At 35.5% G+C, this 24473-nt stretch overlaps 1 long non-coding RNA gene across 3 annotated transcripts in view; it reads right to left on the reverse strand.

The window, feature by feature from the left end:
* Window positions 1–24473, reverse strand: part of LOC140155281 (uncharacterized) — a 245989-nt gene that overhangs the window by 164614 nt on the left and 56902 nt on the right. The window contains exon 2 of one of the 3 annotated variants that reach the window (XR_011859368.1): window positions 5152–5194. The exons of the other annotated variants lie outside the window; for them this stretch is intronic. This is a non-coding gene — a long non-coding RNA (uncharacterized lncRNA). The remainder of the gene's footprint in view (window positions 1–5151; window positions 5195–24473) is intronic. 3 annotated transcript variants of the gene reach the window in all.

The raw sequence follows: 24473 nt of genomic DNA on the forward strand, positions 1-24473 counted from the left end.
AGAAGGTGTCAACTTGTCATGCTATTGATAATTACCTGCTAAATTATTTGTCAATACCTGGGTCGCGTTGTCAACTTAAAAGTGCATATTTCGATTCCAGAAAGTTACAGAACTAGTTCTTTTTGCAATGAATTTAATGAATGAAATATGGATAAATACTTCAGTACGATACTTATTATTTATATTATTTTTGATCTAACGTAGAATGAATCGTGTCGTAGATATTTGTTTCTATTCACCCGCTAAGAAAGAGATAATGATATACATCGCTGCGTTTAGAGTACATTTAAAAAAAAACTTTATGTCATTAATTTTGATCACGATCCTATTTTGTACACTAATTTCTTTACACTTTTTATCTTGCAAAGTCTACCCTTGTGTCTTTTACAATCATTCAAAAAACTCTGTCAAGCGGTTTGCTTTATATACCAGAACTAGATGATTATACAATTCTTACAATAGGCAAAAAACTGTTCTCAGTGACAGAATGTTAATATAACAACTTCTTTGAGAACTAATCATTTCTAACCAATCATATGTTCACCCTCAATTGCTAGTTCATATGCTTTGATACCATATTCCACTGTTCAAGAGCGTCGAGCCGACGGATGAATCACCGGTACTGCGGCAATTGTCGTTTTCAGTTACAAAAAGTTAGAATTCGAGCGACTATAATAGTCATTTCACTGCATTAAACCAGTCAGTGCTTATATATACCAGCTGCTGAGTTATTATATCAGAGCAATAAACAAAACTCAACAACATTAGATATCGTGACAATGTATATACATCGTAAAATATATTAATCACTTTTTACACATAATTGTTGCCTGTTGCATCAGATAGTGCAGCAACCCGGAGTTTGACCGCTCGTGACAAAGAGATTAAAAAGTGACAAGTGACAAGTGAAAAAGTTGGCAAACAACAAAGAAAACAGCAGTATTGATGAAGCTCCATTCAAATACATGTAGCTAATTTATATACTGTCAGTATAATATAAATTACAGATTCATACAAATTGTCTTACTTTCTCTTAAATGCACGGCTTTCAGCTGAACCTCTAGCAGGCTAAGTTAGCACATCTATATTACAATGACAAAAGTACCAAAATCTGATTTTTTTACAACCGTCCGAATGAGTAAATCAGTGAATGGGCCTTTAATCGATATATACTACTTGTCGCCTTTTCGCTAACGTACATTGACCAATCACTGCCTTATGAGATGGGTCGTATATTTTGGAAATTACTATTCACTTTAAAAATTAATTCAAAACATTGAAATCAAAACACGAGATCTTACAAAAAAAAGTAGTTTGTGTTTCTGGAAATATCAATAAAAATGGGGTTGTATACAAAATGAAGATTGGTGACCCCATAACAGATTCCTGAGGATCTTTGTGATAGTTCATCAATACAGCGTTTGAGTAGCCAGGTAGGCAATGGGTCCAACAGCAGGATTTCGGTGGCATGTCCAATATCAGCTTTCTGATATCATTCTAAGAAAGCTAGTGATATTCATACAACTTTGTGGTGCAGACAGCTTAAAGAGATGTTGGAAGACTGTCAAAACGAGGATTGTCTAAATCACTCTTTAAGAAATTAGCATCCTCAAGAAGGTAGAACTGAATTGGCCCCTCAAGCCACATAATATATTATCAATTGTACGGAACAGCTGTTTAGAGGCACAGTTCGAGATCTGGGATCTGTGGTATAATCAGTTTTTGCATCTTCCAACAAAAGGTCATATATATCTCGCTTTGCTCCCTTTAGGCCTGCCTTCGAGTGACAATTAAAAAAACATGATGTACTTTCAACTACATTAACCAATCACGGGACCGAAGGTCATTCTTCAAAGTACCTGTTTTGACAAAATAAAAACTGTTTTGGCAAGTGATTCTAAATGCTGTAATTTGGCGTAAGAGCATGGCGATCAGTTTATACATCTGTTAAGATATTTGAACTGATCGGTTAAAGGCATCAACAGATCAGCGAGATATGACTTCGACGTAGTAACAATAAGACAAAACACGCATGAATAAGACTGTTATCGCGGCGTATGGGCTCATGAGTGGATATATTAGTAGGTACATAATTACAATCGTTTTAATAAATCAAGGGGCATTACTTTTTGATTAACGATTATGAATAATTCAAATGTACTTTATCACAATGACAATGTAGGAAACACTTTCCTTTGATATATACATGCAGACTATTAAGTTGTTAACAAGTCGATAGCAAGCAACAAATATCAAAAGCCCCGAGATATATTTTTCCTTGTCATTTTCAGGAAACCAAATAAGATAGAATCCCAGGGATAGCAAAGTTCATCTTACAGTATTTACGACATCTTCCAATTCTGACTTTGTTACATTTATTACATTTGTTCCCAGGCATAAATAAGAAGTACAATAAACATGTGCCGACATCCGCCTCAATCTACTATTGTGTGTGGACGTAGTAAATTTCCCCAGACATACCAGGTTTTAAGACTTACCTCACGTTCAACTGTGATAACAAAAGTCTTGCTTGTGCTAGTTTTAAATTCCGTCAGCAAAAGGGCTTAAACAAATATTCTTGTGTATAAAATAAAGACCAGAGGTTACTCTTCTATTGATTATATACTCTATATACTCTGAAATTGAAAATTCATCACTCTGATCGTGCTAATATATCTTATTTAATTAAGACAGAAATCTGTAGAAAAAATGGTACGAATCATTCTGGGACACCCTGTATTGAGAGTTGTATCATCATATATAACAGTCTAGTTCTTGAGTGCAATATGAAAAGTACAACTTTGGTTAAGCGCTGAGGGTAGGCAAAATTTCACCTTCGATAAATAGTTAATATTCACTACCATAACTTGTGAAAGTAGCTAACTCACACACCAACATATTTACGGTGTGTCTGCAACGTACAATTATATCGGATCATCTTCATGACCCACTTGTATTTGCTCGAAGATACAGATAAGCCACGATTTGCTGCCTTATTGTCCACAAGGATATCTTTCAACTCCAGGCAGCCAACCTCCTGATAATATTTCTTACTTCAATAGCACTCCTAAGGCAACACCAAGAACTATTAACAATGGATAAGATAAACTCCTGGCTTGACAACTGTCATAGCTCATCTCAAAATAGCGCAAAAGTAATTCTCTTGCCTTCCAGGCCCCATCAACCAAACACGCCCAAATTCTGCCGGCGTTTTCTAATATGTTTTGTCACTCTTAGTGTAGCCTCCCCAAATTCTATAGAAACCGAGAGCTTCATAATTCTAACTTACATGAAAGGAAAATATCCCCTGAGATGGAAAGTTACATTAGATTCGACATTTCCGTATAAGATGTGGCACTTAAGAATATATTGATTGTTCAAATCTATATTCAAGGAAGGGCTTTGAGCTATAACTTGTTAGCTAGTCAGTCAAGACTTGGACGACGTGTTTGGCTTTGCACGAAGTTTTACCAAAATGACTTAAAACGGTCTATTGCCATTTGGTCTAATACCATTTCGTCTAATTCCCATTTAGTCTATATTCAATTGGTCTATTACCAGAAAGACTAATTGCCAGTTAGTCTAATAATCATATAGTCTAATGTCTATTTAGTCTAATATTGTTTGGTCTAATAACCGGTATGTCTACTAACCATATAGTCTAATAACCATTTGGTCTAACATTTCTTCAATAACCATTTGGTCTAATAACTGTTTGGTCTAATAACTGTTAGGTCTAATACTCGTATGGTCTAATAACCAGTTAGTCTAATATAATTTCGTCTATTTATCAATTAACTAATGCTTGTAAGACTAAAATGGTTTGTAGACCAAATGGGTATTAGACCAAATGGCTATTAGACCTATTGGTTATAGACCAAATGGGTATTAGACTAAATGGTTGTTAGACTAAATGGTTTTAGACTTGATGGTTATTAGACTAAATGGTTATCGGACCAAATGGTTATCGGACCAAATGGTTATAGGACCAAATGATTATTGGACGTAGTGGATATAGACCTAATGGGTTTGTGTCGATTCTATTTAAAATGAAAATTTATATAGTTATTTCCACAACTTCTCTGCCAATTCTAGTTTTGTTTGTATTTATTTGAATGCGTTTTGATTGTAAAATGATGACTTTTTGATCATATTATAATTGTTGATGAGACACGCTAATATCAGAAAGAAAATATGTTGATAAAAATTCTTTCATTATTTTCTTACTCTCTTCTTCCTTTATTGCTGTTGTTGCACCATTCTATATCTCATTTTGTCGCTACTTTTGCTCTCTGCAATTGTTCTTCTGTTGTTTTTAATCAATCGAAGGTGTTAATTCAGGGGTTTGTTTCTATAAAAAATTTGTCAATTATTCTTCAAGAACAACTATTCTTCAAGAAGAACTTGCGCATTATGCATGAGCAAAATATTACCTAATATCAACAAAGTGAAACAAAATTTCAATATCATCCATGTCAATTACTATTAAGTCACTGAAACCATATACTGACACTTTCTCTGCGTTGATGCTAAGTCATTTCCATATTGCATAATTAAAAAAATTATACTTTTAAATTTCAAGGTGATATTTAAAAATCTACATAAAATATATTCCAAGGAGTATAAAGTTAAAGAAAGCATCGGTCTTCAAGTTTTTAAATAAAGCCTTCAAATTTCAGGTACAATTTCAGTAGTCAGTGATTTTGATAGTGGATTCGATCAGGTAGACTGATCCGAGGCGCTACAAACACGTACTTCAGTAACTCTTTTCCTCCGGGTTATTTAATCGGGTTGTATTTTTTATATTTTATATTACATTTATTGCATTTTGATGTCATGTAAGCTCACGCATGAGTTATTTTAACTCCAACGTATCAACAAATGCTTGTTATTTTTCATTCAACTCGGGAGCCAGTTGCCCGGAATATATTTTTTTCTTTGCTGTACATTTTGAGTCGATGCCCTTGCAATTTCGATCCTCCAGGGTTCTTTATCATTTTGTATTTTTATATTAAGTATTACTGAGTGTTCCGTGTTGTAAAGTGCATTAAGACTGCTGCAAATACGCTTAACATATGTGTACTCAAAAATAATATGAAAACGGCCTTTCACGATTAGGAAATGGTATAAAGTAAAGAATATGCTACTTACATGTAAAATAACTGTTCAGCGTAGCACGTATATCCAGCAAAACCTACGGATAAAACGGGAAAAAATACACATAAATTTCAATAAATTTTAATAACAATTGATTGTATGTATTATTTTATCAAGGGCCAACATTTCGATCAGGTCCAATTACTATAAGCTTCAGTAACCCGAGAACAGGGTGTACCTATTTAAATGCATGATAGGTTTTTGTGATAGTTTAAGTGTTACTGTAATGTTTACTTTAAAGCCATAAGGTACGATCTTTTAAAATGATTTTTTTTTTCAAACCTGATTTTTGACATATTTGTAATGATCACACATTTGCCAAATTATACCTGATTGCAATCAGCCAAATTTTTTATTGTGTTGTAGGACGAACGGAGTATAATTATTGTTAGCGGCCAAGATAGTTAATACAGATTTTCTAGTACCATTTTACCTCATTATTTCAGTCACTGCATTCACTCATAAAGGATTTATCCAGTAATATATTCAAATTTTTAAATTCAAACTGCTGAACTTAGTAATTTCATGATAATAACAATTTTTGTTCATCAAAAAATATATAAAGGCAAATTGACGCCTGTGATCCCCAGTGGTCTGATTTGTAGCAGGCTTTACCACTCTTTTAAAAGTAATTATCAAAACTTGTCTGAATAATCACCGGAGCAACTTAATAGAGTGTGTTAACTATTTGAAATTCTTAACATGTAAAAAGATAAATTAATCCTACCTACGTACTAAGCTATGTAGGTCATTTCTTTCATTGGAAAGTCTGACCATGTCTGTTCGATTATTTTTTTGCAAAATGTATCAAATAATCAAACCATTTATTGGTGTGGGTTTTTTTTTTCAAACCTGATTTTTTGGAGTATGTGTAATGTTTACACAATTGCCAACTTTATACCTGATTGGAAGCAGCCAAATTCATTGACTGCTTGTAGGACAAAAGAGTAATTTTGAATTAATGTTTTAATAACATATTAAACTCCCCTGGAACACTGCAGCCAAGATTGTGGGTTTCCTTCATTTTACCTCATTATTCCAGCTTATACTACTTAAAGTGATTGATAAAGAACCATATAAACCAATCTCAAAGTGCTGATCTCATTAATACTAATGGTATGTTCTGATAGATTGTTTAAAAAAAATAAGACGAATCGGTTTTATTAAAAAAATAATATGAATTGGTTTTGTTTAAAAAATTATATGAATTGGTTTTGTTTAAAAGATAATATGACTCGGATTAAAGACGTTTGTATGAGTTGACGCCTTGCACCAGGTTTTTCAAAATGATAAAACTAAAATCGGCATGCCTTGTTCGTGTCATATAGCATTTATAAATAGAAACAAGCTGTTATTACAAATTCCATTGAAACAACTGTTATTATTCAACCATATTAAATGACTCTGTAGTTTTTGATTCCTACTATATCACTTTACTCGTGGTATTTTCTGTTTTGATCAAAGTTATTATTAAAAATACCATACAAATGCTGTTTTTGTTTCAGGTTCTTTAGTCGTTGAAGGGTTCAAATGAAAAACACATAATTTTATAACATTCGTTTATAACTTCTACGTTCTAATTAACACAGAATCATAGTAAGCAAGTCAGTTTACTTAAAGCGGCAGCAAGAAACAACATGAACAACAGATATGGAAATTATAAACTGACCAGTAGATGTTGTCCTACTAGTTCATGGCACATTGGATGGCCAAGGGGAAAGTCAGGAAGTCTATTAATGCCTTCAAGGTGAAATAAACCAACTCATGTTACCGCGCGTCTGGCCATAGTCTGGCCTGCTGTCTTATTTTGCTGGGAAAGATGAAATTTCAATCTCTCCATTTAAGACATTATTGCATAACATTAATTTAAATATGCTATATAGGACCTTCTTGCTCCTCCTATCCAGGGACCCGAAAATATTGGGCTGTGTACGCGACATGAATAGCATCGTCCCTTAATCAGTCACTGCATTCACTCATACACAATTTACGCAGTAAATTATTCACATTAAGAACTGCTGAACTATGATCATAACAATTTCTGTTCATTTAATATGTAAAAATAACATGATCCCCAATGGCCTAATTTGCAGCAGGTTTTACCCCTTTTTTAAAATTAATTATCAAAAATTGTCTAGACAACCACCGGAGCAACGTAATAGAGTGTGTCAACTATTTGACATTCTTAACATGTAAAAAGAGAAATTACTCCTGCTTTACGTACTAAGCTATGTAGGTTATTTCCTCCATTTGATATTCTGACCATGTCTGTTCGATGATTGTTTTGGAAAATGTATCGAATAATCAAACCAATATTTGGTTATCTTTTTTCTCAAACCTGATTTTTAGGGATATTTTTACACAAATGCCAACTTATACCTGATTGCAATCAGCCAAATTCATTGTGCTTGTAGGACAACAGAGTAATATTGAATTAATGTTTTAATAACACATTAAATCCCCCCAGAACACTGCAGTTAAGCGTTCAAGATAGTGGGGTTTCCTTCATTTTACCTGATTATTTCAGCTCATACTACTAAAAGTGATACGGTTTCTAAAGAGCCATAGAAACAAATCTCAAAGTGCTGATGTCATTAATACTAAGGGTGTTTTCTGGCAGAATGTTTAAAAAATAAGACGAATCGGTGATGTTAAAAAATAATATGAATTGGTTTTGTTTAAAAATGTTATGAATCGGGTTTTTTTTAAAATAATATGAATCGGTTTGAAGACACCAGGTTTTTTGAAATCCCGAAGTGTGTAAAACGATAAAACTAAAATCTGCATGCCTTGTTCGTGTCATATAGCATTTATAAATAGACACAAGCTGTTATTACAAATTCCATTAAAATAACTTTGTTCATGTTGTTATTGTTCAACCATATTAAATGACTCTGGAGCTTTCGATTCCTACTATATCACTTTACTTGTGGTATTTTCTGTTTTGATGAAAGTTATTATTAAAAACACCATACAAATACTGTTTTTGTTTCCGGTTTTCTAGTCGTTGAAGGGTTCAAATGAAAAACACATATAATATTTGTTTTTAACTTTTACGTTCTAATTAACACAGAATCATAGTAAGTAAATCCGTTTACTTAAGACATTATTTGCATATACTAATTTAAACAGGACACAGAACCTTTCTGCTCCTCTTCTCCAGGGACCCTAAAATATTGGGCTGTGTACGCGACTTGAATAACATAGTTACTTAATCAATCAGTTTATTCACTCATACAGGATTTACCCAGTACAATGTTCAAATTTAAGAACTGCGGAACTAGTACTAAGTATTAAATTCATAATGATAACAATTTCCTGTCATTATATATGTAAAAATATAATGATCCCCAGTGGTCTGATTTGTAGCAGGCTTTATCCGTCTTTTAAAAGTAATAATTATCACAAATTGTCTAGACAGCCACCGGAGCAACATAATAGAATGCGTCAGCTCTTTGAAATTCTTAACATGTAAAAAGAGAAATTAATCCTACATACGTACTAAGCTATGTAGGTTATTTCCTCCATTGGAAATTATGACCATGTCTGTTCGATTATTGTTTTGGAAAATGTATTGAATAATCAAACCACAATCAAAATAAGGGATATTTAAAAAAAATACTGCGCTCGGAAACTCTGACATCGGCATGAACAGTAATGTCAAATTATTGATACAATATAGAATACTAAAAGCAATTAATGTTTTGCACAGTTACTTGAATAATTATGCTCTTTTAAGACATGGCGTTGTATCGCAGAAAACATGTAATATGATCAACCAAGGTATAAATAATTATTTAACTAATAATGCATAACTTTAGCCCAAATACATCAGAGAACTCATCAATCACAAAGTGTCAGAAGGTGTCAACTTGTCATGCTATTGATAATTAGCTACTCAAGTATTTGTTAATAGTTAAGTCGTGTTGTCAGCTTAAAAGTGCATATTCCGATTCCGGACAGTTACAGAACTAGAAAATACTGCGCCTGGAAACTCTGACATCGGCAAGAAATGTCAAAAATATCGCCATATTACAACAATAAGCTTTTTTCATGGCTATCTACTGAAAAATGCCATAAAAAGAGGATGCTATGATCACGAAATCCTCCTTTAAAATGCAAATACTAATGTGAAGCATTTTTTTGTCTAATTTTGTCTGTTTTCATTGGAGCCCCTAAGCTTAAGTTAAACGAGATGTTAGTTTAAGTGATACTACTGATGTTGAATTTTCATTATCTGATTATATACCGGTCACCTGGTGACCTCGCCACTGCTTCTACGATTGCTTTAGTTTAGAGAATCGGACAGATCGACTGAGGACCAGTACTTTTTGACTCGCTTCTCGGTTTTGTATATACGCTTATCTATGCATGACCTCTCCGTAAGGACAAGTCAACATTATTGTTGTTGAACAGTTATATTTCATTAGTGGCTTTTAAATTTTACATATACAATTTAACAGCACTCAGAAATATAAACCTATAAGAGATAATTATGGCCTACCATCATGGACCGTAGTCAGCCTAAAATGAACTTTCTGTTGCTTATTTTTTAATTGTGGTAACACCTTTAAAAAAATACTAGAAGCAGTTAATGTTTTGCAAAACTACAAAGGAACGTGAATATGCTCTTCTAAGACAATGACGTTGTTATATGATATATAAGTATAAATAATTATTTAACTAATAATGTATAACTTTAGCCCAAATATGTCAGATACCTCATCAATCACAAAGAAGTGTCAGAAGGTGTCAACTTGTCATGCTATTGATAATTACCTGCTAAATTATTTGTCAATACCTGAGTCGTGTTGTTAACTTAAAAGTGCATATTTCGATTCCAGAAAGTTACAGAACTAGTTCTTTTTGCAATGAAATATTGATAAACATTTCAGTACGATACTTATTATTTATATTATATTTGATCTAACGTAGAATTTGTCGTGTCGTAGATATTCCTTTCTATTCACGCGCCAAGAAAGAGATATACACTGCGTTTAGAGTACGTTTTTTTAAAACACTTTATTTCATTAATTTTGATCCCTATCCTATTTCTTTACACTTTTTATCTTGCAGATTCTACACTTGTGTCTATCACAATCATTCAAATCTGTCAAGCGGTTTGCTTTATTTAAAGCTTTGGTATATACAAGTCGGTCGAACTAGATGATTATACAATTCTTGTAAATTTGTTTAAAACTCGTGATATGAAAAATAATTGTAGACAAAAAAATGTGCTCAGTGAAAGAATGTTACTGTAACAACTTCTTTGAGAACTAATCATTTTAAACCAATCATATTTTTACCCGCACTTGCTAGTTCATATGCTTTGCATACCATATTCCACTGTTCAAGAGCGTCGAGCCGACGGATGAATCACCGGTACTGCGGCAATTGTCGTTTTCAGTTACAAAAAAGTTAGAATTCGAGCGACTATAATAGTCATTTCACAGCATTAAACTAGTCAGTGCTTATACCAGCTGCTGAGTTATTACATCAGAGTAATAAACAAAAATCAACAACATTAGATATCGTGACAATGTATATACATCATAAAATATTTTAATCACTTTTTACACCTGTTGCATCAGATAGTGCAGCAACCCGTAGTTTGACCGCTCGTGACATAGAGATTAAAAAGTGACAAGTGAATTGTTGCTTGAGACAAGGATTATTGGTAGCGTAGAAACTTTAATAGCTGGTCGTTTTTGCAATAAACGACTTGAAATATAAAATGTGCTTCACTAACCACATTTCAAGATCGTTAAGTCAATATACTACTTGTAGCCTTTTCACTAACGTAAATTGACCAATCACTGCCTTATGAGATGGGTCGTATGTACTTTCAACTACATCAACCAATCACGGGACCGAGGGTCATGCTTCAAAGTACATGTTTTGACTAAATAAAGACTGTTTTGGCAATTGATTCTAAATGCTGTAATTTGGCGTAAGAGCATGGCGATCAGTTTATACATCTGTTAAGATATTTGAACTGATCGGTTAAAGGCATCAACAAATCAGCGAGATATAACTTCGACGTTGTAACAATAAGACAAAACACGCATGAATAAGACTGTTATCGCGGAGTATTACATTAGTTTTAATAAATCAAGGGGCATTACTTTTTGATTAACGATTATGAATAATCCAAATGTACTTTATCACAATGACAATGTAGGAAACACTTTCCTTTGATATATACATGCAGACTTTTAAGTTGTTAACAAGTCGATAGCAAGCAGCAAATATCAAAAGCCCCGAGATATATTTTTCCTTATCATTTTCAGGAAACCAAATAAGATAGAATCCCAGGGATAGCAAAGTTCATCTTACAGTATTTACGACATCTTCCAATTCTGACTTTGTTACATTTATTACATTTGTTCCCAGGCATAAATAAAGTACAATAAACATGTGCCGACATCCGCCGCAATCTACTATTGTATGTGGACGTAGTAAATTTCCCCAGACATACCAGGTTTTAAGACTTACCTCACGTTCAACTGGGATAACAAAAGTCTTGCTTGTGCTAGTTCTAAATTCCGTCAGCGAAAGGCCTTAAACAAATATTCTTGTGTATGAAATAAAGAGCAGAGGGTACTCTCCTACTGATTATATACTCTATATACTCTGAAATTGAAAATCCATCACTCTGATCGTGCTAATATATCTTATTCAATTAAGACATAAATCGGTAGAAAAAATGGTACGAATCATTCTGGGACACCCTGTATTGAGAGTTGTATCATCATATATAACAGTCTAGTACTTGAGTGAAATATGAAGAGTACAACTTTGGCAAAGCGCTGAGGGTAGACAAAATTTCACCTTCGATAAATAGTTAATATTCACTACCATAACTTGCGAAAGTAGCTAAGTCACACACCAACATATTTACGGTGTGTCTGCAACGTACAATTATATCAGATCATCTTCATGACCCACTTGTATTTGCTCCAAGATATAGATAAGCCACCATTTGCTGCGTTATTGTCCACAAGGATACCTTCAAACCCCAGGCAGCCAACCTCTTGATAATATTTCTTACTTCAATAGCACTCCTAAGGCAACACCAAGAACTATTAACAATGGATAAGATAAACTCCTGGCTTGACAACTGTCATAGCTCATCTCAAAATAGCACAAACGTAATTCTCTTGCCTTCCAGGTCCCATCAACCAAACACGCCCAAATTCTGCCGGCGTTTTCTAATATGTTTTGTCACTCTGAGTATAGCTTCCCAAAATTCTATAGAAACCGAGAGCTTCATAATTCTAACTTACATGAAAGGAAAATATCCCCTGAGATGGAAAGTTACATTAGATTCGACATTTCCGTATAAGATGTGGCACTTAAGAATATATTGATTGTTCAAATCCATTTTCAATGAAGAGCTTGGAGCTATAATTTGTTAGCCTAGTCAGTCAAGACTTGGACGACGTGTTTGGCTTTGCAGTTTTACCAAAATTACTTAAAACATTTCGATTCTATAGATTTAAATAAAGATTCCAATATATATTTCAACAACTGCTTTACCAATACTAACCTTGTTGTAATCGGTTAATTGTATTTTGCTTCTTAATGTGAAATGAAGATTTGTTGACAATATTAAAATTGTGGATGATACACGCAATAAGAGGTATATTCCAAACAGCTTAACTTTAGGTAGAAAATCAATGAAGTAGACTGGAAGAATGAATAGGAATTAAGTAAGTTGACCTGGGAATCAGATTATACATCGTTTCTTTCTTTCTTTATTCTTTCTTTCTTTCATTTTTTCTTTCTTTTCTTTTTTTCTTTTTCTTTCTTTCTTTCTTTCTTTCTTTCTTTCCTTCTTTCTTTCTTTCTTTCTTTCTTTCTTTCTTTCTTTCTATCTATCGCTCTGTTCTTTAACTTATTTCTTTGCTTTCCCTTTTTTCCCTTTCTTTCTTTCTTTCTTTCTTTCTTTCTTTCTTCCTTTCTTTCTTTCTATTCTTTCTTTCTTTCTTTCTTTCTTTCTGTTTTACTTCTTTCCTTGTTGCTGTTATTGTACTATTCTATGTCTCGTTTTGTTGTAACTTCTACTCTCAGTTGTTGTTGTTGTTTAACAATCAAAGGTGTTTCTTCAGGGGTTCGTTTCCATTAATGTTTGTTGGTCAATTATTCTTCAAGACGTTAATTTGAGCAAAATATTTCTTATTACCTTTAATATCAACAGTTTAGTTTAAAACGAAGTTTCAATAGCATCCATGTCAATAACTATTAAGTTAATGAAACCATGATGCATATTGTTCAAGGTTGCCTCGCAGGGCTACAAAAAAACAATATTGCTCCAAACAATAGCGATCAAGCTTAAACTATAAATTGGCCCCCGCTAGAGGACATAGACATAGCCTGAAGAATGACGGCATTAAGGGGTACGAATAAATTGGGTGACGGGCTGTCCCTAAAAATTAAATGGGCTGTTGATAACTTAAGGTTACGCATTCACCTTGGTTTCTCTGCCCTGCGGGGCCATTATATACTGGAACTCCATTAGTTGCAAGTCCCCACTTTGAGAGTTTCCGGTCTCAGCCCTACCGGCCTACATACCTTAGGCGTGAATGAGATACCATAAAGCTGACACTTACCCTGTGTTGAAGTTAAATAATTTCTATAATTTTAAGAAATTATATTTTTTTAATGCAAGGGGATATTTAAAATCTACATAAAACTGTAGATGTTAATATTGAGGACTATTGTAACTTATTTTCCTAATCGTCAACAGGTACTCGATTTGATTGATAGAACATCTTGATGTACCACAGCGTATATCGGTGCTTTGGATTAATTATAGTATAATATTAAAAGTGATTTACCGTATAAAGCGCCTTGCAAACAAATCTCAAAGCGCTGATCTCATTAGATTAATGGTGTTTACGGAGAGAATGTTTAAAAATCGGTTTCAATCGGTTTAAAGACGTTTGCATTCAATTGTTATGACTAAAGGCCTTGCACCCGTTTTTCATTCAGAAGTGTGTAAAATCTGCACGACGTTCGCGCCATTTAGTAGCATTTATAAATAGAAATAAACGGTTATTACACAATGCAATTAAAATAACGTTGTTATTCTTCATTCGTATTAGACAACTCTGGGGGTTTTTATTTACAATATTTCACTTCTTTGGTACGAGTATTTTCTGTTATTATGAAAAAAAATATATATAAATGTTATTTTTGTTTCAGGTGTCTCTAGTCTTTAGTTCTAATAAAAGCAACACTCGTTTGCTTTGGAGTTAATTAACGCAGAACCATAGTAAGCAAGTCAGGTTTTACTTAAGACATTATTGCATATGTTAATTTAAACAGGACATAGAACCTTTTTGCTCCTCTTCTCCAGGGACCTGTAAATATTGGGTTGTGTACGCGACATGAATAATCAGTCACTGCGAATACCGAATTTACTCGCCAAAATAATAAATTTTAAGAACTACTGAACGGGTACTTAGTACAAAGTAATTTCATGATGATAATAACTTTAAATAAAATCTGTAAAAATCTGTAAATTAATCATCTTAAAATGAATGTTTAAATTTATCCGTAGATTGTGCATGACATATGTGTCGCGCTGAGCGGTTTTTTAAGCAGCATATTCTTGACTTATAGATTAAGGGTGCAACGTAATCTTCAAAGGCCCTTTTCACGTGCTTTTGGTATCCCGTCTAGTCACGTACTTCAGCCCAAGTTGCAAGAGGTCTTTTTGAAGAAAGGGTTAACTTACGCGTAGTGGAGACTTTCATTAGCTGAGGCAGCAAAATACGGGGCATATTGTATACTATTTTATTATTCTTACTGGTTGTATTTCCAAATATGAAGAAATAGGAATAAAGCTTTTGAGGTGTTCTTCTGATGGGAGTTTGAGGTCTTTGGTAAAACTATAAAAAAAAGCAGAACAATTTTAACTGAAACATAAATGTAAATTTCTTACATGTTTTAAATAGTTAATATTTTACATTGACGTCCCAGTTTTTAAAAAATAGGCATATAAAATGATCATTCTACAGTCTGTTTCCAAGGGAGGGAAGATACGGTGACAAACCTCGATTTTAACATTTGAGAAACTTCCCATTAGAAATAGAAGATGACCTTGTAATTCTTATCAGTTGGAGCCAAACTGTAATAATAGTTTTTTCCCTCAAATTGAAACTATTTGCAATATAAAATTTTCAGCACATTTTCAGTGTTTGGGGAGTTTCATAGAAATGCATTGTGGTGAAAAAATTAGTTTCGAGTTCAGCATGTTCGGAGAAAAATTGTTATATTCCTATGGTTTCAAATAAGACTAGGAAGAATTACAAGGACATTCTCCATTTCTTAATAAGCTATACATGTACTGGTGCGTTTTATTTCCCATTTCAGTGTGTCTTGTATACTTTTATTCATTCAGATCCCATACCTCGTACCTCCCTTCAGACATTAAAGGTGATTTTGATTGGATATCATGAGTACCACCGTGCCACCAACTTTGCACTGGGCGATATCTATCTCATCTAATATGCTCCAGCTTCAGTTTGTTGGGAAAGAGCCAGTAACGTGAACAGCATAGCCAAAATTATAGCAATAGAAGTAAGACATGAATACAATTCTAAAAACATGCCACGGCCTAGGAAAATATTGAGATGTGAGCACTAAAATTCCGTTTTTATACAGATTTCTAAAACTAGACATGTGGGAGTCCCAACCTGTACTTCTATATACTGTTTTATTAACTTTCCCTACAACTCCTTTACCAAAAGCAAACAGAATTATTTGTGCCCATGACAGTATGCATGATGGCGACGAGGCAATAAGGAATTGCACCTTTTTATTCTAATTTCTTTGTCTCCGTTCTTTACTTTCTTGTCCTTTTTATCCGTAATCATGAAAAAACTACAATCAACTGCTTCTCTTCTCTGAATAGACATGATAGAGCTACGGCCTCGATTATACCCTTTTTCGAGTTATTTCTTCTGTTCACGGTTATTGCTTAGTTTACATCTATCGTTGCTTTAAAATATTCTATTTTATCTGTCTATCGTTTGAATCTAACTACTTAAAGGAGTATTTCGTGGTAGATCCTAGCATAGTCTTTTTATGACATTTTAGTAGTAATCCACGAAAAAAGATTATTCCCAAAATTTCAGTTGATTCCGATTTTGAGTTTGCGAGTAATGCGTGATTATGCACGAGGACTTTATTTCTATGGTTTCAAATAAGACTAGAAAGAATTACAAGGACATTCTCAACTTCTTAAAGCTACCCTGGTGAGATTTACTTCCCATTTCAGTGTGTCGTGTATACTCTTATTCATTCAGCTCCCATACCTCGTATCTCCCTTTAGATATTAAAGGTGATTTTGATGGATATCATGAGTACCACCGTGTCACCAACTTTGCACTGGGCGATATCTATCTCATCTAATATGATCCAGCTTCAGTTTGTTGGGAAAGAGCCAGTAACGTGAACAGCATAGCCAAAATTATAGCAATAGAAGTAAGACATGAATGCAATTCTAAAAACATGCCACGGCCTAGGAAAATATTGAGATGTGAGCACTACAATTCAGTTTTTATACAGATTTCTAAAACTAGACATGTGGGAGTCTCAACCTGTACTTCTATATACTGTTTTATTAACTTTCCTACAACTCCTTCACCAAAAGCAAACAGAATTATTTGTACCCATGACAGTATGCAAGATGGCGACGAGGCAATAAGGAATTGCACCTTTTTATTCTAATTTCTTTGTCTCCGTTCTTTACTTTCTTAGCCTTTTTATCCGTAACGGCCCCGTTTATACCCTTTTTCTCTTTTTTTCTTCTGTTCACACTTATTGCTTTAGTTTACGTCTATGGTTGCTTTAAATTCTAACTGATCTATCTATCGAGTATTTTGTGATCCTAGCATCCTCTTTTTTATGACATTTGTCAGTAGAAATCCACGAAAAAAGAGTATTGATTCCGATGTGCATTGCATTGGTCCATATAGGCCACTATGTTGAATTAAGAACATCGTTCAAATTTGGCGATATTTTTGTACATTTTTTGTACATAAACATTATGTAGCCAGATGTTTCCATTGGTATAAAAATGGAGGAGGGGTAGGCTGTGGATCACGAAATGCCCTTTAAAATGTGAACTAAATAAGAATGTACTTACTTCCAATATTCACTTTCTCGTGTGGAACTAAAATGTAATGTAGACAGTAACAAACAGTTCAGACTGAAAAATACATGTATAGAAATGATTAGTAACTTCGTGTAATAAAAACGGCACCATGAGTTAAGTTATTATGTCTTTTTGGAATCAGCTTTCTACAATGAAATTTGAATGTTATGGAATATATATAAAACATATTCAATCTCAATTGGCTTTGGATTTCTTGACGTTTAATTGCCTGCTATATTGTGTCTTATCATCTTATGTAGGCTAACATGATTAAAATAAATAATTTGCTTCTATGTTTACAAAGTACATAAACCCCGATTGTTTGCTTAACAAAATTGGCTTCAAATAAATAGTGATATTCAATGTGTTCAATGTTAGCACAGAGTAAAAGAGAATCTTGAATCTGATGTGGAGATGCTTCGTATCTTGTTTATGCAATTTGCGATAATAAATCAATATAGGTGAAACAAATATCGTTACAATTACGGGATGTATACGTGTTTGCTCAGCCGAATCTGTCATATATCGGTTACGTTAACGAAACCTAGACCCTTCTCACCTTTGATGCAAGGCTATACCCCATTCACTGTGCTATGTTTGTTTCTGCTTTTAATTAAACTTGCATTTTAGAAACAAGAAAGAAACTATGTTCGCATAAAAGGCGTACCCCCCTCTCCAACACTGGAGAAAACAAATAATGCGCCCATAGACATAGAATCGTCTTTAGTACGCAAACACTCCCACACACCTACATATGCACCCCATCACAGATACACTCAGGAGTGAGCACTACATTTGAGGGCAATCGATTTTTGGCTCGTGTTTATGGGGGCACCTTTTAACTGCATCTAAAACATGTACAAAGGCGTAGAAGATATTTAAAATTGAATGCCAAAAAATTGGCATGTGCTATGGGGACAAATTTGGCACATCGAGAGGAGGGAAAGCAATATTTTACATACTGTTTTGACACGCTGTATTTTGTACTTCATCATGAATCTTTCTATTTTCTATTCACTACAACAATATGGCCAATGCGTATTCTGTCTCACTTCACTTCGGTGCCACTGAGATAAGAGTTTTATGCACCACCACGGCTACCAAATGCTCCATAACCTACTACTGAAGATACCGCCTATGTATTCAAATATTTCCATATCTATATTTTTTCAATATCATATAAACCAAACTGCACAAAGGCAAACTAATCCGTCATGCCAGTTGACACAGGAATACAAATTTCTAATAAACGTAAGTGAGGGTGTAAATTACATATTCATATATTTTGACGAAATATCACATTGATGCTTTACCTATATATATGTCTTACTCATGCTCCATCAGAAGTCTGAGTTCTTTAAACTCGAGATCATAGACTTACCTAAATAATTCAGATTTGACTGCATAGATTGCATTTCAACTTAAAGGATTATTTCGTGATTCTAGCAACATCTTTTTAGCAAATTTTCCAGTAGATATTCACGAAAAAAGCTTATTCCCAAAATTTCAGATGATTCCGATTTTGCGTTTGCGAGTTATGCATGATTATGTGTATTGCACTGCTCCATAGACAATGTTGTCACTTGTAAAGTCAAAAGTGCTGTTAATGTTTCTGCACTATTTAAGTTTCCAATAATTAGTCAAGGTTTAATCATTGTTTATGACATTTCTTATGACAACCAAATAATGCTCATTCTATTACCACGTTAACGTGCTCACAATTTAGCGCTAGTAGTCTACAGGCTTACGTGATATTTTTCAAACTTGTCATTTTTTTGGGTAGATTCTTGGCAACCATGTTTAAACACATCTACAAACTTCACTAATTAAGAAAAAAATGGGTGCCAGTTTTTCCATTAACATTTAGAGCCTCCATTTTGGATTTCAAAATGGCCGCCAATTTTTTTGGAAAAATTACCAATTAACCATAACTATTCATCCAAATGTCATACAATATTTATTATTTTTTACATAAACTCACATAAAGGGGTCAATGATTCATTGAAAACAAGCTAAGCACACTAAAAATACTCCAAATAGCAAAAATCCAAGATGGCCGCCATATTTCAAGCTTTTTTGACGTAAAATGCCATAACTCTTGAACCAATGGACATAGGAAGATGCTTTTGATGACTAACCATATGTTTTGGCATATGAGGATTCCAAAAATAACAACGTATTTATGATTGGAACACTTTTAGTATAGGTTCCAAGTAGAGTTTCTTCAACTGATTCGGAGACGTGCCGCAAAATAAGGCCATAGGTCTTGAAATATAATGCTGTGTCAGACATAATCCTAGAACATGGCAAAAGTTCATAGTCAGCAAAAACATATGCATCCAGCGATGCTGAGGTCTTCATCAGTGCTAGGGCCCCAGTTCTTTAAAGTAGAAATACTAGGAGACTCGTTTCTGACTAGAAAACATTTGCACAAACGTGTTTTCTAACCCGAGCACACGAGTCACTTCTGCGTTGTGATGTTAACTGCAGAGCTGCCTTCGTGATGATGTACAAGCGAGGTGCGGTGGATGAACATAACTGGAGACGGATAATAATGCTGACCAAGGTGGAGCTTGACTAGTAGTACATAGCAAATAATAGCTTAAAGGTAAGTAAAGTAGTGGCGGCTACGTCGGCATGAAAAGTTATATGAGTAAGGTTCCAAGTAGAGTTTCTTCCACTGATCCGGAGACATAATCCTTGAACACGAACACGGCAAAAGTTCCAAGTCAGCAAAAACATCTTCATCCAGCGATTCGGAAGTCTTCAACAAACACATATGATAAAACCATTAGCATCACTAAACTCATTAAGGTCTTCAACTGGGACACGCTTCAAGACAGAAGAACCACAAGTAGACTAAGTTACTCCACAAAACTATAAAGGACTACCTGGCCCTGCCGGTGGAAAACCTACTCAAACCAAGCCTACGTCAATCTCGGCATTCTCACTCTGATTCATACCAGAGAATCATCAAAATATTTATTATATATTTCCCCAGAACTGTAATATACTGGAATCACTTACCCCAATCAATCAATCATATACAAGACTCAACCAGGTTCAAAGCAGCTGTGCAAGAATACCTAAGCAAAACTAAAGGAAAACAGCAAGCATCCTTTCATGCACACACTTTCCTGTTCGTCTTGTTCCACCTGGAGCGTTGTGCAGTATAGTGCTCGGGCCCCAGTTCTTTAAAGCAGAAATACTCGGAGACTCGTTTCTGACTAGAAAACATTTGCGCGAACATGTTTTCTAACCCGAGGTCTAAGCTTCGAGTCCAATCTCACCATAGAACTTTACAGTGAAACGATCTACCTCTTGCCGTTAGAACGTCCATCCACCTTGCTTCCAGTTTTTAACAATAATTTAGTATTTTGTTCTTTGAAAAAAAAAATTTCAAGTTTTGTACGCACTTTGAGCGTCCTGGGAAAAGTGCATTTTTAATGTATGTAATGTATGAATCAGGGGTGTCAATGTTACTGATTAATTGTTCCTAATGGTCATTGTTTCAATGATCTTGTAGATCTTCACCAATCATTGGTGGTGTAACGTTCATACAGCGGTCGCCTTCCCACCACATTTGCAAAGTTCGGTACAGACTACATTGTTTCCTCTGCATGAGAACCTTCTTGAGCACTTCGATTTCACACAGTTACACCTGACGAGCTGCAGCACCGAGACCGGAGCTGGAGCAACCTGAGAAAGAACCGTCAGCAGCTTGTTGTCTAGGTTTCGCCACCCCAAGGTCAGAGGTGTCAAGACAAGTTGGGTTCAATACAATATCCTGGTGCCAGATATTAGCCTGGACATGGGCACGGCGTATATGTTCAACCCATGCTCCCTGGGTCGGTGGTAGTTTGTCAACTCTTTGTTTATTTTTGAGTTGCTTGAACAAAAATCATCTGAGCATCTTTGCCTGCCCAATGTTGACTCCACTTGGACAGAAAAGAGAGCAAAGAAACTCTTCACATCCACGTAGAATCGGATGGTTCTTCTCCTTCGCCAAGACCAGCTAGTGCTCTCAGAATTGCGGGGCCTTGTAAAGCACCCCTTCTTCCCCTTCCCTTGGATATGTCCTGCCGTATCACATGCCAGTTGATCAAAGCTGCTGATCTCTCTTGGCCAAGCTTGTCATAATTATATAGGCTGCAGGAAGACTTTGCGTCGTCTTTCGTCTGTTCCCATAATTAGCGCCGAATGGTTGCCAAGTAGTGGTGTTCTTCGTAGGGCCAAAAGTAACACATCTGTGTCTTGTGAATAAATGTGGACATTCATTCCTTGACTTGCAGCTTCTATAGCATAATAAATCATAAGAGTGTCCGCCTCTTCCTGAGTGCTGTCTTTGATGCCTGTTGAGTCTTGAACGATGTAGAATCTAGTTCCCTTCACCTTGCCTTCCGCCGTTCTCTGGTCTGTTCTTTCAGAGATGTGTTCTTTGTGTAGTTGTCAAATATAACTCGCACTTGACAATATCCTTCAGCCTTTGAGTCAATGAGGGTGACAAAGGATGTTGCAAGCTCTTTGCAAGTCTTGGGATTCTTGACTGCCATCAACTCCTGTACTACTACCATTCCATCAACTATAAGACACATCTCCGATCCCTCTTCAAATACAGTAGGCTGTGCAGAAGCTTGAGATGTGTCATTTGCCACCAAATCTTCCAGAAGCTTTATCACTGTGCTCTTGTCCGTAGTGGGATGAAAAGATCCATCTGGTGCCATAAGAAATTTGTTGGTGTATGCAAACTCATGCATCCCAATTACTTCTTCCAAATTGACACTCTCTCGAGATGACCGGGCGATAACCAACAATCTGGCAAAGAGTGATGTGGTTGCCTGGTTGCCTATGTTCAAATTAATGGGGTTTTTTTTGCGGCATACGTCCACGTCTTCTGTTTGACTTTGGTCATCTTGTCCCACAAATTACCTCTTCCAATAATACGGTCTTTTTGTAAGCTTCCATGCCATTCTCCTCTGTTGCTAGGATACTCTGTTGAACTTCGTCAGGGATGATCTCCTTTGACATGAGTTTGAACATGCAGCCTTTATATTCTGAGTTCTTGCTACCAGCCTCCGTTTGCAATAAGTTGCAGGGCGCTAACACTGCCTTCATCTGTGCAATGGAGCGTTCTTGGCGAGTACTGTTTGACTGAGAGAGATGATGCCGCTGTGGTGGTGCAGTTGTGCTTGTAGTAGCTACAAGTTGTTCTGTCTCATCAGCAAGCCCTGTCAGCTCCTGAACAGTGAGACAAAACTTCAAGAGCGTTGCTGGAGACGTTATTCTAGAGATCCCTCCTTGGCCTTTTGTTGATTTTGTTGAGGTCTTCAATCGCTTGATCAACACCAATTCGTGTGAATGGAATATGGTTGCAAGTAATTACTGCAACCTCGCCGTCGGTGAAGCTCTGCCATAGCTCTGGATCAGATGTTTTTATGGCATCCATGCGTGCGATGAACTCTGGAATGTTTTGAGCATAATCTAGCCTGGAATAGGCAAAGAAGTTCTTGCAAAGATGCTCCAGTGATGCCAAGTAGAGGTGCCAATTACCTTCCCGTATAGCCCTTTGAAACTGCAGTGTCATCACTTGTCTTATGTACATCCTAGCCCATTTATACATTGGGTCTGTCTTACGATTAGCGTTGAACTCTCATACCTGTTTCTCAAGATTCAAGGATTCTATCTCCATTAAGAATGCCTGGTGTACTTCTGCAACGCCTGTCCTATCTCTGCATGCTTCAGTCAGCTGCTTAACGATGGCTTCCAGGGTGTCACGTACAACGGGGTGATCCTCAAGGAATTCCTCCAACCAGAGATCGGAGAGAGCCTGGAGAGTTAACTGGTGAGCTTCGATCGCTCTGTTGTACTGATTGCCATTTAAAATCTGTGATACAGTCACTCTACTGTACAGCTCTGCTTTTTGCCATACATCGTCAAGACCGCTACCTTCAATTGTCCGTCCCAAGCACCTAAGTGCACAGATCACTGTGTGGAATGCTCCTGGCCTGTTCTTGAACTCTGAATATAGATATCGAGTTTCACAACTCGCTTGTATAAATCCATGTCTAAAGTCACAACAATAGTACTGCTTGCTCCAGACACAACTCCGTTCAATTTAGTCAGCTGATCCAAGGCAGTGTGGGCCATTCGGTAGTAGTCTACAGTATGCCAGCTATAAGATGGGCGCGTATATGATGAGATATAGGCCTACGATGCTTCACAAGTCAATGACCTTGCTTTGATGATAGCTCGTTACTTTAACAGAGGAAACTCATCAGCAAACATCAACTTGCCTGGCGTTGAATCTGAAGTTCCAGATTTGTCCGATTCAAGCACAGATGAATTTGCAGAAACCACCCAAGAACCTGAAGGATTGGTAGCCAATCAACGCATTGAAATGCAACAAGTGCATTTGTGGTCAGCTTATAACTACACTCCTACACATCCCAGATGATGCGGATGCCTTGCCAGTAATCCCCATATGCCAAAACATATGGTTAGTCATCAGAGTCATTAAATTTATCTTCAGTGTCCATTGGTTCAAAAGTTATGGCGTTTTACGTAAAAAAGTCTAAAATATGGCAGCCATCTTGGATTTCTGCTAATGTAGAGTATTTCTAGGGGTCTTGTTTTGTTTTCAATGAACCGTTCACCCATTTATATGAATTTAGATTGAATATAGTCAATATTGTATGACATTTGAATGAATAGTTATGGTTAATTGGTATTCAAAATGGCGGCTCTAAATGTTAATGGAAAAACTGGCACCCACTTTTTTCTTAATCAATGATGTATCTAGATGTGTTTAAACATGGTTGCCAAGAATCTACCCAAAAATTTGCTTTCTTTGCACAAGCCAACAGACTATAGCATATACAATCCAAATCAACAGAGCAATATAAACTTCACCCACAGACTCTAGAAAGAATCTTTCTAGGGTCTATTCTTCATTAATACAATATAAATTCAAACAAATGCATTGAAATTTCGAAACTCATTTGTCACCACAGATTCAGGATGCAAGAAAATCATCAATATAACTAGACATAAGTTAAACTTGTAAAAGGCTAGGCGATTTGGTAGCTTAACTCCAGGAGATGTGCCATGTATGTTATCTGCGGATGGTTGTAGAGTTGCTGCCAAGGGCACC

Source organism: Amphiura filiformis, chromosome 6 (genome assembly GCF_039555335.1).
Source record: "Amphiura filiformis chromosome 6, Afil_fr2py, whole genome shotgun sequence".
Classification (NCBI taxonomy): Eukaryota; Metazoa; Echinodermata; class Ophiuroidea; order Amphilepidida; family Amphiuridae; genus Amphiura; species Amphiura filiformis.